This window comes from Vidua chalybeata, chromosome 5, assembly GCF_026979565.1.
Source record: "Vidua chalybeata isolate OUT-0048 chromosome 5, bVidCha1 merged haplotype, whole genome shotgun sequence".
Taxonomy (NCBI): Eukaryota; Metazoa; Chordata; class Aves; order Passeriformes; family Viduidae; genus Vidua; species Vidua chalybeata.
Window position 1 is genome coordinate 29,928,718 of NC_071534.1, and position 17,034 is coordinate 29,945,751.

Sequence of the window (17,034 nt, forward strand, 5' to 3'; positions counted from 1 at the left end):
CCGGGGCTCTGCAGAGACCCCGACGGCAGGGTCAGGGCTGGGCTCTACTCGTGCTACAGAACGTGGCTCTGGGCTTAAGGGTGTCCTGCCCTCTTTAGAAATAAATAAATAAAGGGACGAAATTATCTCCGTAATGCGCTTAGAAAAGCAAACAACCTTCACAAGTTTCCACTCGCGGGAGGAGCAAATCCCAAACCTTGTGCCGAGCCGGAGGAGTTTGGGACTGGGGCCCCCGTGGTTTGGCTGTCCAGCTCGTGCTCGGTGTCTTTAGACAGTTCTCATTGACTCAGGTAAAAGTTAAATGCTAGAAACTTGCAGGGGTCTCGCAGTTGTTGTTTGGTTTTACTTGATCTGGAACGCCTTGGGTTAGAATAGCAGACTTCAGACGCGTGCCTCCGCTGATGTACCTGGCTTCCTCTTGCAAGATCCAGACTGCGAATAAGTGAGCCTTGATGTAGCGTCTGAGTCAAAAGCAATGCCGACGTTCCATTTTTGAGTTTGTTGTGGTTTTTGTTGTTAAAATTTTTTTGTTTATTTGTTTCTTTAAAGAGAAGTTTCCTCTAAGGTATTTGGTGGGATGTATTGGTTTTGCTTTTACCTTCTTTTTGGAGAGCATTGGGGTTTTTGTTGACTGTAGCTGTTGGGGTTTGTCCGGTGTACTGATTCAGTATTTTGATTACAGTTTTTTAAAGTCACTTAAAGCAGAGGGATCTTGTTTTTGAGTGTTTATGATGCTAATAAATCTCACTAGAATTGTGCCTGCTCCGTAAAAGATGCCTGAATATATGCGGGAATCTGAAAAATTGTTTTCATTCCTTATCCTTCAGGAATGAAAGAATATCAGCTTTTAATTTCACTCTGAAGAATGAAAAGAAATAGGAGCCCACAGGCTACTGACCTGAGAGGTGATGATCAGTGGGCACCCTCTGATCCTCACATGATTGCATGTGAGGAATCTGTTACTGTATCCAGTAGAATTGCTGCAATTTTACCTTCTGTGCTATATGTAGACATGTTTTCCTGGCTTTGTTAAGAAATGTCTTGGATAGGAAAAGTCAAATTTGCATAGCTGTGGGAACTCATTTGTTTTTCATAATGTACATGGCGTACATGGCGTACTGTATGCTCAGTTTAAATATTTTTGCTTAACAGAGCTTTAAAAAATTCTAAACACTTATTTCTCAAACATTTCAGGGGAAAACAAATTCCAAGCCACTAGCTAAGCAGAATTCAGAAGCAAATGTTTACACAGGACAGGTATCGTGCTTTATTTCTTTCTACCTTTTTTTTTTAGAAAGTTAGTCTGTCTTATATAAACAAACAGCAAATGCACACCCCATCATTAACTTGCAGTGGACTTGGACCAGGCCTATGGTCTTGGTGAGGGAATGTTCCCAGGAGAACAGAGCTTTTGGGTTTCTGATCTGTTGTGGACCTGCTTGTGTGAGCTGCCCTTGGGCGGTCTGATCCGCAGTGAAGTCCCTGGTAGGACTCTCCTGGTTTGGAACAATATGGAATGTCACACTAGAGTTCAGTGTATGTGCCTGAGATGTGCTCACCTGTTCTTCCTCAGGAGTTCTGTGTAGCCTCCCTTGGCTCATCTGTCTTTTTGTCCCCAGACTTTGAATGGTGGGTAGGAGTTTTTTTAATCATTTAGGTTACTGCTGTAGTTTGGGATGGCTCTTGAATCCTGTAGTGACCACAAGGAGTTTAGTCACTGTCTGTGTCCACTGGATCTGCCTAGGCAGTGGGTTTGTCTTGCTTTCAAAGCTTATCTCCTCCCTACAGATTCAGTGTTTGCTCAGTCCATGTTTATTCCAATGAAAATGTTGTTCTTCCCACCATGTTTAAGCTGAGCATTAGTTAAAATGTGAAGCCAGTTGATAAACTTAGATATTTGTATTCCAGGAGGTGCAGGGTAGACGTGGAAATTGCAATGAAAAGAATTGCTTCTCTGAATGCAGTATTCATCAGCACAAAGCCTGCTAAGCTGATATTATATGGTAAATGGTTTGCTTTTAGTCTCCCAGAAAGAGGCTTTGTGTCTTAGGGTAATGGCAGTTGACATAAATCAAACATACAATTGTCCACAAAATCATTTAATCTTCTCTTGTTGCTCTTTTCAACATACAACTGCACTTAGACCTGCCACTAGTGGTAATTGCGTTGCTGTGGCTTGAAAATATGGGTTTGATAAATAACTAGAGTCTTAATTTTTGAGATGGGTTGGTGCAGAATTTTTCCAAGCCAAATAACAGCTTTTGTTGTGCAAAAAATTGTTATACTGGCGTAAGCCAATTTAGTGTTGTGGGGTAGAAACTCAGGGAAGAGTTATTTATTTTGTGCTATGAATTTAAATAGTGAACTGTATTTAAGGTGTTAGAGTCTTGTCTTGAAGACTCAGAAATTTGTTTTCAAGTGCAACAGAGCAGTCTTTTTAATTTGACTGGTATATAAAATCCTGCAAGTCTATAGTTTAAAACTACAGAATAATTTTGGGCAGTCTCACTGCTCCAGTATTTGCATTGGGAAGCAATAGAACATTTTCCTCTTAATATAAAACAAAACAGGAAGTAGGGGAAGAAATAAATGATCAAGAAAAACTCCATTTCCATGTCATAAATAATTTGATCAGTATGGGAAGCATTAAAATGGGCAGTTATCATAGTCAATACTGTTTTACTTGTGAAATCAGGTAATCTTGTAAGGCATTGATATCTCATTAAATACTTCTTACAGATAAAAAAAGGGAAGGGAAATGGTGGATCAGGAAAGAACATTAATTTTTATGCTTCAAATATCTGATTTTCTGATTTCTTGGTAATTTAGATGTTGGATTTTATATTCTGGTTTGAACTGTAGACTTGAGACTTAGTTTGTGTTGTGTGTCTTTAATATTTATACCTACAAACTTGCAAATTTGTTAGCTGACCCATGGTTTTATGAGGGCTACAACTGATCAGAATGTGAAGAAAAGAGAGACCTAGAATTTGGAAGATTACTTCTATGGGATTTTGACTGTCTAAGGAACAGTTGTCTTTGCTTTTACTAGTAAAAGGAGCAGTGGTTGATTAAAATGGTAGCCTGGCTTTATGGGATTTTACAAGAGTGAGAATGTCCTGAAGTAGTAAAAGGGAATCAACTATTCACCTTTTAGGAGCAGGGAACAGCCAAGATGGAGTAATAGTTTGGTGTGTGCAGGTTGTGCAAACAGATGGAGTTTATCAAAGGTGACAGAATGAATGGGAGGGAGGAAGTAAAGGGATAGCTCGAATCTGTATGGGAGAGGAAGAGTGTTTACTGTATTGCAACTTATATTAGCTATGTCTCTTATGTTCCAGAGTTTGAGCCTGTGATCACTGGCATGCTGTAGAGGAGCTCCAGTCTTAGCAAAGACCATGGCATGTTGGAGTGGGTTAAATTTCCTTCCACAGAAGGGGAAACAAAAAATATTTTTCTTGTCTTTGACCAGATGAAAGGTTGTGAAACCTTTTTCTACTCCGTGGAATAAAGAGGGCTGTTTACAATTCTGAGAGCACTGTGTGTAATGTCACATTAAGTACTGCATTTATAAAATGTGCTAAGGTATTTTAGCAATTAAATCTCCTGGTAGGAAAACAAAACCCAGCCAACCATCACCCAGACAAACCCTTGGAAAACAGGCTTCCCAGAGAGTTGTACTTGGTTGAAGGCCCTTTTTATGAGCCACTGTAGTAGAATAATGCTGATGAGAAACACAGTTGTGCATCAGTTGCAGTTAAAATAAAGATATTGTGTCACACCAAACCATAGGCGTGGCAAAGACGCTCAGCTTCCATTCACAGGAGTGTATGGAAGGGGCAGTAGTCATAACCTCCATTCCCATAACCAAGGGACAAGGAGGGAATGAAAGTCATCACTTCAGTGGGACACCTGACTACCATGAATGGCTACTGAAGCCAGAAACAAGCAAAGAGGCTTGGCAGGAGCAGCTCTGTGAGTTTAGGGGGCTCTGCTGGTGCTACAGGCTCCATGTCCTTGTTCCCTGTTGCAACAGAGAGGGAGATAGCTTCTTGGCATGCTTGTGCTGTGCCATGAACTTTGTCCAGGATCACTGAGAACCCCCCAAAGGACAGATGGGGGGATTCTTCCTGCCTGATCACTGCCACTTTGGAGACTCTTGAGTCTGTTCTGTGGGTAAAAAGTCTCAGTGTTTTTATGACTTCACTAGTAAAAACCTACTTATGTCTGAACTGATAGGTAAATTCCAAAGGATATTTCCTTGTCTGCAGGAGGGCTGTTGTGTACAAACCAGCCAAGATGTGGATGGCCTCAGCACAGAACCCTTTAGCCTTTACTTGGGATTAGATGTCTTAGATTTCCATGGATCACACCTGCGCACAGAGGAGGGGACAGGATGCAGGTGTCCCAGTATTGCCCCTTCATTACCCAGGGCAGAGCTGCCTCTTTGGCTGATTGGCTACATTTGAACCAGTCTCTGGAGAAGGCAGGGGTGGTTCATAGGCTTCAGTGTTCCACTATTTCCCATAAAAACTGAGGAAAACCTTTCCTTTCAGGAGAAATTCCCTTTTCCCAGATTAGCCCAGTAGAAATGGCGGACCTTAGACAAATGGCATCAGGCTCCTTTTGCCTTTTGTATATTGGAGAAGTGTTTATTACCAACATTTCTTAAAATTTGTTTTAATTATTTTTTACAATGAACAGTTGCATAATGTGTTCCCTGCCCTTCCCTCTTGCTGGTGCCTTATAAGGGAGGTAACCAGAATGGCAGCCAAATATCAGCCTGATGATGAAAGAATTGTTCCACTTAAAATGTCACTAATTTTTACCCTGCTGAGTCCTGTATGAAGAGGAAAGCTTAGATTAGTAGCTCCCCAGACAAAAGCATTGCACTGTGTTGTTTAAAGACAGCTGCTGTTTGTTACAACAGAAACAACAGCTGAAGTTAAAGATTGCTCTGTTCTGTGCTCTGTAGTGTTCACAGAGCAGGAAAGGAGAACAAATTTAATCACAAGGTAAGGATTTAGTGGGAGTACCTGTTTCTTCAAACAGTAGCAACTGGATATGTAGAATGAAGCCTGTTTAACAGTAATTAAAAGTATAATTTAACAAGCTGTGAAATCTGGGACTATAAGGGAATTTTGTGTTCTGCATATGAGGTTCTCTGTAGGATGTGGGACTCAGTCATTCAGCAGTGAGAGCCATGGCTAGTACAGACAGGTAACAGGCAGTGTTAGAGCACATTCCCATTCAGTGGAGTAATGGCTGTGGCTTATCAGACACTGGTGTAGCAAATACTCTTGGCAAGACTTAGCAAGGCAGTTTAAAAGGCTGAGGGAACTGGGATTGTTCAGCCTGGAGAAAGAGAAGGCTTTGGGGTGACCTCACTGTGGCCTTCCAGTGCCTGAAGGGAACCCACAGGAAAGATGGAGAAAGACTCTTGACAAGGGCCTGGAGTGACAAGACAAGGGGGAATGGCTCCAGAGTGACACAGGGGAGGTTTAGATTGGATATGAGGAAGGAACTGTTCCTGTGATGGTGGTGAGGCCCTGGCACAGGTTGCCCAGAGAAGCTGTGGCTGCCCCTGGATCCCTGTCAGTGTTCAAGGCTGGATGGGGCTCTGAGCAAGCTGGGATAGTGGCAGGTGTCCCTTGCCCATGGCAGGGGGCTGGAATTGGATGTTGTTTGAGGTCCCTTCCAACCCCAACCCGTCTGAGTCTCTGAAGTAAGGTTGCCTTGTGGTGCAGATCCTATAGTTGCGTGTCTTGGAAGGCAGTCAAGTGCATTGCAGCAAATTCCAACTTTCAAGATAAGGTGAAAGAAAGGAATAGTGTAATTTCTGGTGTCATTAACTTGCATCTTTGTTGCTGGTTTTTATTGGTTTTATTTGTGCTTGGTTGGTTCCACTAAAGTGATAAAGAGCTCTGGTTGTACAGGTTTATTACATGTGGCTGTTCCTTGACTGACTTCCCATATTTCACTTGTGTAAATCAGAAGTTCTACTGTGCCTAAAGAAAATTTCTCTTGCTAAATGAATCTGTCTGCTGATAGTTTAATTTATTGCCTTCACTTCATGAAATTAGTTATAGCATGTATCTCCATTTCCATGAATGCTGTAGGAAAGAAAATATTAATATTCAGGTTTATGGGGGGGGGGGGGGGGGAAGAGAGGAGAGAAACAAACCAACCAACCCTTGTGATACCATAAGCACAATTTCTAGTAAAGTCTTGGTTAGTCCTTCCCCAATCTTCACAGGCATAGGTAGTCTTAGGAAGTAATGACTAAGGGCAGAGAACTGAGATTTATTAAAACAGGAGTTCTTCATTAATTAGTCTCTCAGATCTCCTGTGAGCAAGGAATATAAATGACCACTTTATGTTGAAATGTGTTAGATGGTTCCTCTTATGGTTAGTTATTGTATGGACTCTTCTGCTCTGTGTTTAATTTAACTGCGAAGGAGAGATCATATAAAGTCTGTATCACTTGAGCATCTTAGCCTACTTGTAGTCTGGATATGGTGACCTCACTGCACAATTGCCTAGGTAGCAATTAGAAGCTTTTCTGTGGGGTTTTTTTCTTCTTAAAAAAAAAAAAAAAAAGAAAAAAACAAACAAAAAACTGCAAGAGTTATGTTAAGAACACATGGAATAATCCCCTGTAAGTTGCTTATTCTTTGTGAAATCTAAGTGAAGTTTAAGTTGGACAAAATGGCAATAAGCATTGCCATAAGAGGCTGAGGCTGTGGTTCCCAAGTCCAGTGAATCCCAGACTGCTGTCAAGGCACAGCACGTTCTCAGCCCGTCATCCACCTCCCAGCTCTCTGGACCACATGTTGGAAACCACTAAGTTATTATAAGCTGTGGTGGTAGGAACAAGCATCCTCAGAAATAGTTTCAGGTAAGAGACTGAATTTCTGGAAGATTTTGAGAAGATCTGGAGAAACAATACCAGTTGTTTGGAAGATGAAGGGAGTAAAGAAGAGGATTATTCTGCCTGTTAAATCTTCTCTTTTATTTTTGTCTTTTTTTTTTTCCCATGAGCCTACGATAAAGGGAAAAGAACAAAGTGGAATGCTTTAAATTGTCAAGTTTTGCTGGCAAATCTTCAAAGAAATTGGAAAATTTTTTACCTTTCTTACATTGCACCAGTTCTTGACTGCTCTAGTTTTCAGTAATTAACAGTGTTTACAGGCAACATTCATCCATCCCTTCAAGAGGAAGGAACACACTGAAGTCACTGGGAGCTCCATGTGCAAGGCTGTCTCCAGTATTTGAGGCCAGGTAGCTATGGTAGTGCTACAGGAGAACAAATCTGTGGGATGAATTCTTGGATTCTAGCTGCGCTGGTGTGCTAGTCATGTATGGAAGGATGGAGGTGTCCAGGTGAGGATTAGAATGTGTTTACCAGCTAATCAGTTTCAGCAGGTAAATCCTGGGCCTTCCAAGGGCTTGGTTATACCTGGCATGTAATTTAGATGCAGGTGAGCTTGTATGAAAGTTTCTTGTGACAGGAATGATGATGTGTGCTCTTGTCTTCCCAGCCTTGCTCTGGGCTTTATTATGATGGGGAGTGTGAAATGAATGCCATACTGATATGATCAGTGCAGAGACTTTCAGGCCATGGCTGTGTCAGTGGGCTTGACCAATATGTGGATATTTAAGTAAATGTATTTCAGCTCTAATCCCAGCTCCTTCCATGGGGGTTGGTGGTGCTGATGCTGCTGTAGAGTGACCTAAAGGAACTCTCCACTTGTTTTTCCAGGAGGCATCTGAGTACAACCTGCCCTGTTCCCTGCTCAAAGGTCAGGCTGGAAGCATTGTCTCTGGCAGCTGGGCTTCATTCATAACTCCAGAGTTTTAGGCTCACACTTGGATACCTTTAAGCCCCATTTAATCCCAGAGGGCACCTGATTCACATGAACTGTCTGCTTTTGCTCACAGACATGTAAGCCACTTTTGTAGTGGCACATGAAAAAAAGAAGGAACAAATCCCTTTCAGAGTTCAGGAGAAAGAGGTGAACATTGTATCACCAAAACCAGGGAAGAGAGACTTTCTCCTGTCTGAATACACACTGACCTACAGCACTGACTGGAGCTGCTGCTCACAGCTTGTGCTGCAGCCTGGCTGCTGACAGAATAACTTTGCTGAGCACCTCTTCTGCAAAGATGTTCCTTGGAGCCTGCCAAAAATACTGCTGCCTTCACCTTTGGTCCTCAGTAACATGCAAAACTCTGGCTTTTGTGAGGGTACAAAGAAGAAATAGGCTTGCCCTTTTAATGTTCAAATAAGCAAAATAACATTCTGCTCTGTAAAATAATCTTTACAGTCAAAAGGAGCATTGGGGGAACAACCAATGGATACACATACTTTTTTAATGTGTACTCTGGATCACTGCATTTGAAAGGATTGAAATCATAGTGGAAAGTCACAAAAGAAAAAGGAAGTAATTATGAAGTAATTGGGGGGAGAAATTGTTATACTCTAATAAAGAGAAGTAGTTTTACCTAATTTTCTCTCTGCCTTTTTTGTTAAACAAGCAGCAATATTTAGAAAGCCAATTTCAGTTTTGTTTATGGTTCAGTCCAGTTTCAGGTATTGACCCCCAGACATAGAATGAGCTTGTGCTTGCTTGGGGAGCAAGGGCTGCAAGAGAAGAATTATAATGAGAATTTTGCTTATACTGTTTTGCTTTAAGAAAAAAAAAAATCCAAGAACCTGAAAGCTGTTAGTGTTATTTGTATTTTTTCCTTATAGAAGCTAATTTTTGAAATTAGTCCTGACAGTGTCTTTCTTATTTCTCTATGCTTGTAATTTTCTCAGTCTGAGAACCAGAGCATAAATGTATTTTCTTGGTTCTTTTGCTGAAGTGCTCCTCATTGGTCGTGTCATCTTTAAAGATGTACAGACGGAGAAGACAAAAGCTTCTGTGTTCTTACTTAGGACATTAGGGAGAGTGAATCTGCATCTGCCTGTGTGCAGCTGGAGAATGCAGTTGCAGGATGAGATTTTCTCAAGTTAGTGCGGAATCCAAGTGCTTTCCTTCCCTCACTTGTGTGCCAAGGCAAGGCTGGGTTTTGCCACAAAGGTTGGTTAATTAAGGGTCACCCACCCCCTTCTCCTTGAATCCTAAAGTAAATCCTCCTCAGATATTGCAAACTGGTAAGCCCCAGGTAGGAGCAATGCAGCTGAAGCTCCATATTTGTCTTGGGTGGAAGGCCAGACTCCTGTCTGGAACATCTGAATTGGTGCTTTGGGTGCAGCTTCCTTCTCTTCAGGGGTGGGGATGATCTTGTCAACAAAGCACCCGTTTTACAAGATGAAGTCACTGACACGAGTGGGCTGCTAGTATTTATGTATGTCAAGGCAGGGAAACAGGAGTGTTTTGTCTTGAGCTGTAACAAGCACCTGCCTTTGCTTTTTCTTCCTTGGATAGATCAGGAATGTAGTTTGTGCTTGACCCTGACTGTAGGGTCTTTAGTGAAATAAAATTAGCTAAGGAAGCTTTACTGAATGCTTTCCAAGGCTTTCCAGATTAATGGCATTGACTAATGTGTGAATAAAATAAATGCCTAAGAATTTCTTGTAATTCTTGATTTCCTTTGGTACCTCAGTCAATGCTAATTCTAACCAAGAAGCCTTTTTTTTTTTTTTTTTTTTAAATCTACTACCCATATTGAATTTGGTGGTATAATTCTCATCAGCTTTGAGAGAGAGCGGACTGACAAAGAATAATCCTGCCTCTTTTGTGGATACTTAGGACGTTTTTTGAAGTGCCAGGCAGATAAGAGTGTGCTGAGATGTTTTTCACTGGTGTTTTTTCAATACTGAAATGTACTCTTTGAGGTACCGAGGACGTTTGACCCTGTGTACTTCACAGGCATTGTTCAATCAGTTTAGAAGCTGTTTACAAAGCACCAAAATTCAGAAGCCTTTCATCTCTGAATGAAACACATTCTTTTTGCTCAACTTGGCATCTCTGAATTTACAGAGCAGCACCAATCCCCTAATATTGTGTGATTAGGTTCAGTTACCTTGTGCCATCCCAAAAAGTTCCAGTTAATTAATAGAATCGACTGATGCTTTCAAAGCTATTGCTCTGAATTGTGACACATCCAGCTAAAATTACCTTGTTTTCTTAAAGCAGAGTCTAAAATATTGTTACTTAGTTTTCTAAATTTGGGTCACTTACTTCGTGCCCTTTTACTGGCAAGATACAAGGCAAATACAACTAATGATTGATTTCTGTGAAATGAAGTGGTTGGTTCAAGGGCAACCTTTGATTCTGTGCTAAATTTTCTTAAGGAAAAATGCTGTAGAGCTCTGAAACTTCTGTTGGCTCCAGAAAGACATACAGTCAGAATGTGGGATGGGAACATTCCTGTTCTCCTTTTACATGCTTCTAGAATGTTGGAAGCCAGTAGGTCTTGGGCTTTACTACTGGTAAAATGTTGGGTTTCAGGTATTACTTAAAGGAATACTTAGATTAGTTCACATTTAGTAAAAATGCACTGGGACGCTTTCACAAAAGATCCTGGATAAAAGCAATTTGTGTTTTGAAGGAGAGTGCTATTTTGAGGGAGGATAATTCTTTTTCCCTACCTTATTGTTGGCCTTCAGAATGGTATCAACAAAGGAAGTGACTTACAGATGCTTTTGTGATGTGGTTCCTAATTTGCTGAGAGCTGGACTGACGTCCCTTGACTCATTTCACGTAAGCCACCAAAGAGCAATTTCCAGTTACTGCCTGGATCAGGTCTTGGAGCTGAAAGATGCCATCTCTGCCTGCCAGCCATGCCTCACAAGAATCATGACAACTTGCATTTCAAATATTTCAACATGATAATTCAGCCTTTGAAGTTTTGGCACCTATTTGGCAAGGGATGTCTCCAAAGAGGTATTTTTAGCAGATACTATATGTTGTGCTTCAGATCTTCATCTTCTTTCTTTATGTGGAGAATATTTTTACTGTGAGGTGCCCAGAGTTAAAGGCTGTAAAAATGACAAGATGCTCAAGCCACAGTTGGATTCATCATATCTTAAATTTGGTGGGAGCTGTGCCTATCCCCATTGCAGACTTGCCCTCTTCTGCCGGAGGGTCCAGTGTCCTGTGGTGCAGGTGGGGATGAGGGGAGGAGGGACGCCACCTATTTTGTTTGCTTCTTTGGGCTTTTGGAACATAAGAAAAACTTTAACTGAAAGTTAAATCTGTTTGCTGTAGGACTGTTTGCTGAGGATGAGTCTCTAAAGGTGCTTGAGAAACCTGTTGCAGGCATAGCCAACAGAGTCTTTGGAGATTATGAGGAGAAGCAAATAGCTAAATCCAAAGACTCATTCCAGATATCCTCAGCACAATGGGAGTTGGAATTGTGTCAGATGCCAGGCAGGATTCATCTACCTGGCCTTGGGTGTTTAAAAGTTGCACATCCAAGGCAGTTGGACATCTTAACCATCCTGGGTAGTCAGTGGACTTGGGAAAGCACTGGGAGGAGATGTTTGCTTCTGCCTCCTGCAAGGATGATGGAAAAAATATGGATGCAGGGAGGGCCTGGGTGGACTTGCGGTTCTGTTGCCTTGAGTGAACACCCTGATACTGCTGTGTGACTTCTGAGTAGCTCCCTGGGGCAGATGAAATGACAACAATAACAGGATCTAGTGGGTTCACTTTTGTCAAATAGCCCTGCAGGTGCATGCAAGAACTTGTGAATTCCCAGCGTCCTTTTGTTTTGCCAGCAGAGTGGTCAGGATCTGTTTGTTTATCTCCAGAGGAGCGTGAAGAATGTGCTCCCTCAAGAGCAGCTGAGAGCCCCAGGGCTCCTGTGATCCTCTGCAGTTGCACCTCTGAAAAATCCCCGGGCTCAGGTCAACTGAGCTTTTTCTTCTGTTTCCTGCTGTAATTCTAGATTTTCCCATAATTCATTGTGGCATTTAGGGTTAAAAATAGGATTCCATAAAACATTTTTATGTTCCTGAAGTGCACACACTTTGTTTCAAACTTGTGTCTTTGTGAAGCCTTGCCAGAGGAGCAGCGTGTCTTTTCCCAGTGCTGACCTGATCTGACTGTAATACTAAACTCAAGGTGAGATTTGGGACTAATGCACTCATTCTGTGTCTCAGCTCTTCCTTCAGGTTTTTGGCAGCTTCTGCAAGTTACTCTTTGTGCTTCAGATGCTGGTGCTGCATAGTTAACTTTTGATTTATTTTTGGTGGCTCTGATTAATTTTGTTTTGCCTTGCTTTCTGCATTTCTGAAATCAGACTGAAATTGTCTGCATTTTTTGAGAACTGTTTGTGGAGAGTGCTGTGTCAGCAGGTGTGGCTCACCATCCCTGGAAGTGTTCAAGAAATGATTTTAGGTGGCACTTAATACGGTAGTTGAGTTGACGTGATGGTGTTTGGTCAAGGACTGGACTTAATCTTGCAGGTCTTTTCCAATCACGATGACTCTTAGGATTCTCTGCTATTTTGGATAAATTTGTGCTGCTACGTGGAAGGGGTCTAGGCCCTACAGGCTGCTACAGATACTTGTTACAAGTCATACACCTTGCTCATACACCTTCAAAATCCTGCCAGGACTGAAGGCTGGGTTTGCCTCATTTCCTTTTCAGTCCAAGTGATACAGTTGCCAGCTTGCATTATCAAGATCATGTGTTTTATACTTCAGTTTTGCAAAGTACCTCCAGATCTGGTTGGAAAATATTTGAAAGGGGCAAAACATAATTTGCTTGAAGGCTGGGAGGAAGGTATATGACATAGGGAAGCAGAATAAAGCCTGCAGCTCCAGTTCATTGCAAGATGGAGATCCTTTCTGGCATTATTAACAAAAGGGCTAACCCAGAGGAGAGGAAAGCAGCTTGAGGCTTGCTAGCAACCCCAAGAGACCTTTGCAGCTTTGGCCATGCTGGGAAGAGGGAGGGCACACCTTCCTTCCTGGAGGCTGCCAGCAGAGCAGCTTCCCTGTGATTTCAGGATTTGCTGAAATTTCCATAATTTATTTTGCAAAATTTTACTCAAGGGGATCAAAAAAAAAAAAATGTAGAGTAGCCTCCAGATCTTGCTTCCAACCCTGAGTTACCATATTAGGTCTGGGGAGAGTAATGAATTTTTTATTTTGGATCTAAGCTAGGGAGGTAGGGCTCAGTATCAATGGAGCATAATTTGTGGAGTAAAAATTGCTAGTTTCTCACAGACCTTCTCTGACTGCCAGGGGTAGTTCTAAAGTAAGGGCTTTCACTTGCTTTTCATTTTGTAAAAGAGTGCAAGTTAAAATATATTTTAAGGCTCAATTGAAGCAATAATTAATCATCTGAGGAATCACAGATGTAAATATTTTTGATTCTGTGCTAATACTACTTTATTTTTTGGTGCTCCTTACATTTCAGAAGTGAAGAGAATAGAGCAGAGCAGCTGCTTCCTTGTGATTTGTGAAACTGGGACATATTCTCTCTTATGTGCTTATTCTCTCTCCTGTGCTATATCATTGTGACAAACTACATTCCTGATATTGCATGTGGCTTCACTGGGAAACTGTAAAACTTTCCAAAGGTTGCCTATTTATCAGTACTTTAAAAGCAGCTGATTAATGTTATTTGCATATGAGCAACAGAATGTGTAAACATTGACTGGGGAGTCATTGGAGGAATGCTCTCAGCTGGATTCACAAGAGCAGCATTTCTCCAAGGCTGTTGGAGCTCAGCTTGGAAATGCTATCACCAAATTTGGCCTCTTGCAGAGCATCGATACTCAGTGTCCTTCCTGTTGCTTTTCCCCATATATTTTCCCCTGTTTCTGAATTCATGGGGAGATTTCAACCCTGTCTTTGGAACAGTGCAAGCTGTCTCGGGTGCTTATCTTGCCACACACCTTTCCAAACCCACAGTATACAGATCCATGCTTGGCTGCAGCCCTCAAATGCGCAGCTCACACAAGTGCACTTACAAAGGAGGGCCCACATGTCTCATGTGTTTTAGGTTAAATAATGAATTTTCAGAATGAATTAATAACTTCTTAAATACTTAAGACCTCCCAGTCTTTTGTGCCTGGGAACATGACCTGCTGGCTACAGGAATGATGTTTGCTTTCTTGTAGGGTGACTGAGGCACACCCTAAGTACATGTTTTCTTTTTCTTTTTGTACGGTTTGTTTTTGCACATAGGATATAAAATGGAATCCAGATCATCTGTTACTTAATGCAGTTTCCTGTGCTGTAGCCACAAGAGCATCCTTCCTCTGTACATACATCATCTGCATTTAGAAACAGAAAACTCCAGATATTCACTACTTCAATTCTTGCATCATTGATAGCAATTTAATGTGGTTTTATTCTGCAGGATTCATCCACTTCAAATCACCATTAGAGGTTTTGTTAGGGATACCTGAGCTGGCAGCTCTTCTGGGAGAGAGATTGAGTAGACTGAGAGGAGATGCATTAAGGAATGTGTGAGAAATTAGAATGGGCTTTTAAGTGGATGTTCCTGATGTGTTCCCATAGATCAGGTACTGGGCATTGCCTTAAGTGTTTGAATGACCATAAAACTATTCAGATTCACGGTTGTGTCTGTGTGTGCTGCAGGGTGGGCTTCTGCTGTAGCTCAGCATTGCTGTTGGAGCTTGCTGTCCATGCTGGGCTTTGCCCAGTGTGTGGGAGCCAAGCAGTGCCCCAGGAGGAGAACCTGGGAGATCTCACGAGGCAAACAGGAGCAGAACGTGGTACAAACCCTTCCTGGATTTTGTAAATGTGACTGGGGTGATCCATGGGAAGTGCAGCACATGGATGGGTGCTCAGCTGTTCATGATGATTAGCCTCACCTTGACCATTTCCATCAGAATCAAATGAATTCTGTTCTGTACTGTTGCAGCCTGAAGTGAAAGGAGTGTCAGAAAGTAGTCACAGCCTGTGTTTTGAGAGTTTTGCACAGCTTTCCTCCCCACCAGCCCATTTCCAAAGGGAGCCAGCCAAAGTGGGGGCAAGAGGGATGTGACTCATTGGTGAGAGTCAATGTTTGTATAACAGTTGTCACTGTGGGGCTCTGGGGTTTCTGTTGCACCCAATGTGACATAAATGGCCTCTGTCCAAAGGGACAGTCCTGTCCTCCCACTGCCACAAGTGTATCCAAACTTTACTGGTATGTAGTCCAAGTCTGGCTGCCTGCAAAAGGGACAGTGCTGTTCTCCCCTTGTCCTCTGTGCCTGTCCCTATTTAATTGCTCCTCTTTCACTGAATTTGTGGAGTTGGAGGATGGGACAAACCAATTTGCTGATCTTTTGGAAGAGTGGTCTCCTTTTCACAAGAGCATGGGCTGGTTGGTAGCTTAATTTTGTCAGGCTGTTGAGTTGCCCTAACTGGCCTGTGGCTGCATTATTAGGAAAACTGGAGGAGTGTGTGGCTGGGACTTGAGGGATCAGCCCAGTGCAGAGGAAGGGACTTTGTTGGAACCCTGGATGCTGAGAATTTTCTTGTCTTTCTAAGAACCAATTGTAGATCTGCACTGACAAGTCCTTGAAGCAGGACTTGGCAGCAGTGTCTGTCCTTTCTGTGTAAGGGCCTTGAGCATAGGGCCCATCCCCATAAGGAAATGTTAATGTTAAATAATATTTCAAAAGTGGAAATGATCTCATTCTTCTATGGTTTTTCTCTGGTTACTATTTATGGGAAATAGCTGCTTGTATGCAACTTGTCAAGCAATTCAGATCACCGCCTGAAAGTAGTCTTTATTTGCCACTCCACCAGTCTCCATCTTGACCCGTTGTTTGTACAAAACTGGTATTTCCGTTTAGATTTCCTGCGGGTAACTCTGCTTGTGTTTATCTGCACTTGACAGATAAAGAAATGGAGGCACAGTGACACTTGGTCACATTACAGGGCAGTAGAGACTTTTACCTTGAAAAGGAGCAGTGAGAGCCATTCTGTAGGAACACAAGTGTTTCTTCTCCTTTGCTTGAGGTGACCCCTGTTACATGAAGAGCCCTTCTTCTACTGATAGGTCCTGCTCCTTTTCTCAGTCAAGAGAGTGCTTAGTCCTCAGGACATGCTCCAAGGCTTTCTGTTCTGAAGGCTTCCTTGGTGGGAAAGGTTTGCTCCTACAGAATTTGTCATATTTTTCTGCTTTTCTTGCCATAACCTATTTAATCTTGAAAGCTTAGGAAACTGTCTCTTTAAATTTTATTTCTTTGTTTTTCATCTGGAAATTTACCCTTTCATGCATGTTTAACATACAGCCTTAATATCTGATAGAAACTTAAGCAGATCTCTTCTGTTCCTTTTCCCCTACCTCCCTTGCAGCTGGATATAGCCAGAGCTTTTATCCACACCCTGGTTTGCTTCTCTTTAACTTGGAAACCAGGTAATAGAATCAAATATCTGAGATGAATTTAAAGGAAAACAGCACCCATTCTGAGTGAACTTTCCCAGGCCAAGGCTGGAGAATTATTACTCACTGGGAGCTAAAGCCCATCACACACCTCCATCATCTTTCACCTGCATGCAAGTCCTTTTTTGCCTTCCTCTTCTCCTCCTAGAAGGGTGAATATGCAGTTATGTAGGAGGGATCATGTGGACATAGAGACTGTGATAACAAAGCATTCCTGGTGCCCTTCAGCACCGGAGGGGATGAGCACTTGAGACGTCAAGGAAAGGCTGCAGGAAGAGTCTCACATTTCACGAGGCAGTCTGCTCCTGCAAAAGCTGTTTCCTCTCTACCTAAACCTCTAAATCTCAGAGGGATAAACTCCAGCTACCCACTTGCTGTGTGTTTGTGATATATACATTCTCAATGTGATAGAAATGTTGAAATACAAGACCACAGTTGTATTGACTGTTCTCCCCTAAACCAGTCTGATCATAAGGCACAGTGGTAAAGCTTTCTCTTCTCAGTTATCCTTATTATCAGTGTGGGGATTAGGTGTTGTCATTAGGGTTCCTTTATGAGATAAAGCTTCATTCTCCACCTCTGGTGCTGGTGATTTGATGGTAAGAGTATGGCTCAGCTGCATCCCCACCATTCCAATTCTGCTTCCCAGCTTCAGGCAGCAGGAGGG

At 42.2% G+C, this 17,034-nt stretch overlaps 1 protein-coding gene across 10 annotated transcripts in view; it reads left to right on the forward strand.

Annotated features, from left to right (window-relative positions):
* Window positions 1-17,034, forward strand: part of STK38L (serine/threonine kinase 38 like) — a 58,748-nt gene that overhangs the window by 13,409 nt on the left and 28,305 nt on the right. For 5 of the 10 annotated variants that reach the window (XM_053942751.1, XM_053942760.1, XM_053942761.1 and 2 more), the window contains exon 2: window positions 1,195-1,257. The exons of 2 other annotated variants lie outside the window; for them this stretch is intronic. The gene's annotated coding sequence lies outside the window, so the exon portion shown is untranslated. 3 more of the 10 variants (XM_053942755.1, XM_053942756.1, XM_053942754.1) reach the window with 3 other exon arrangements.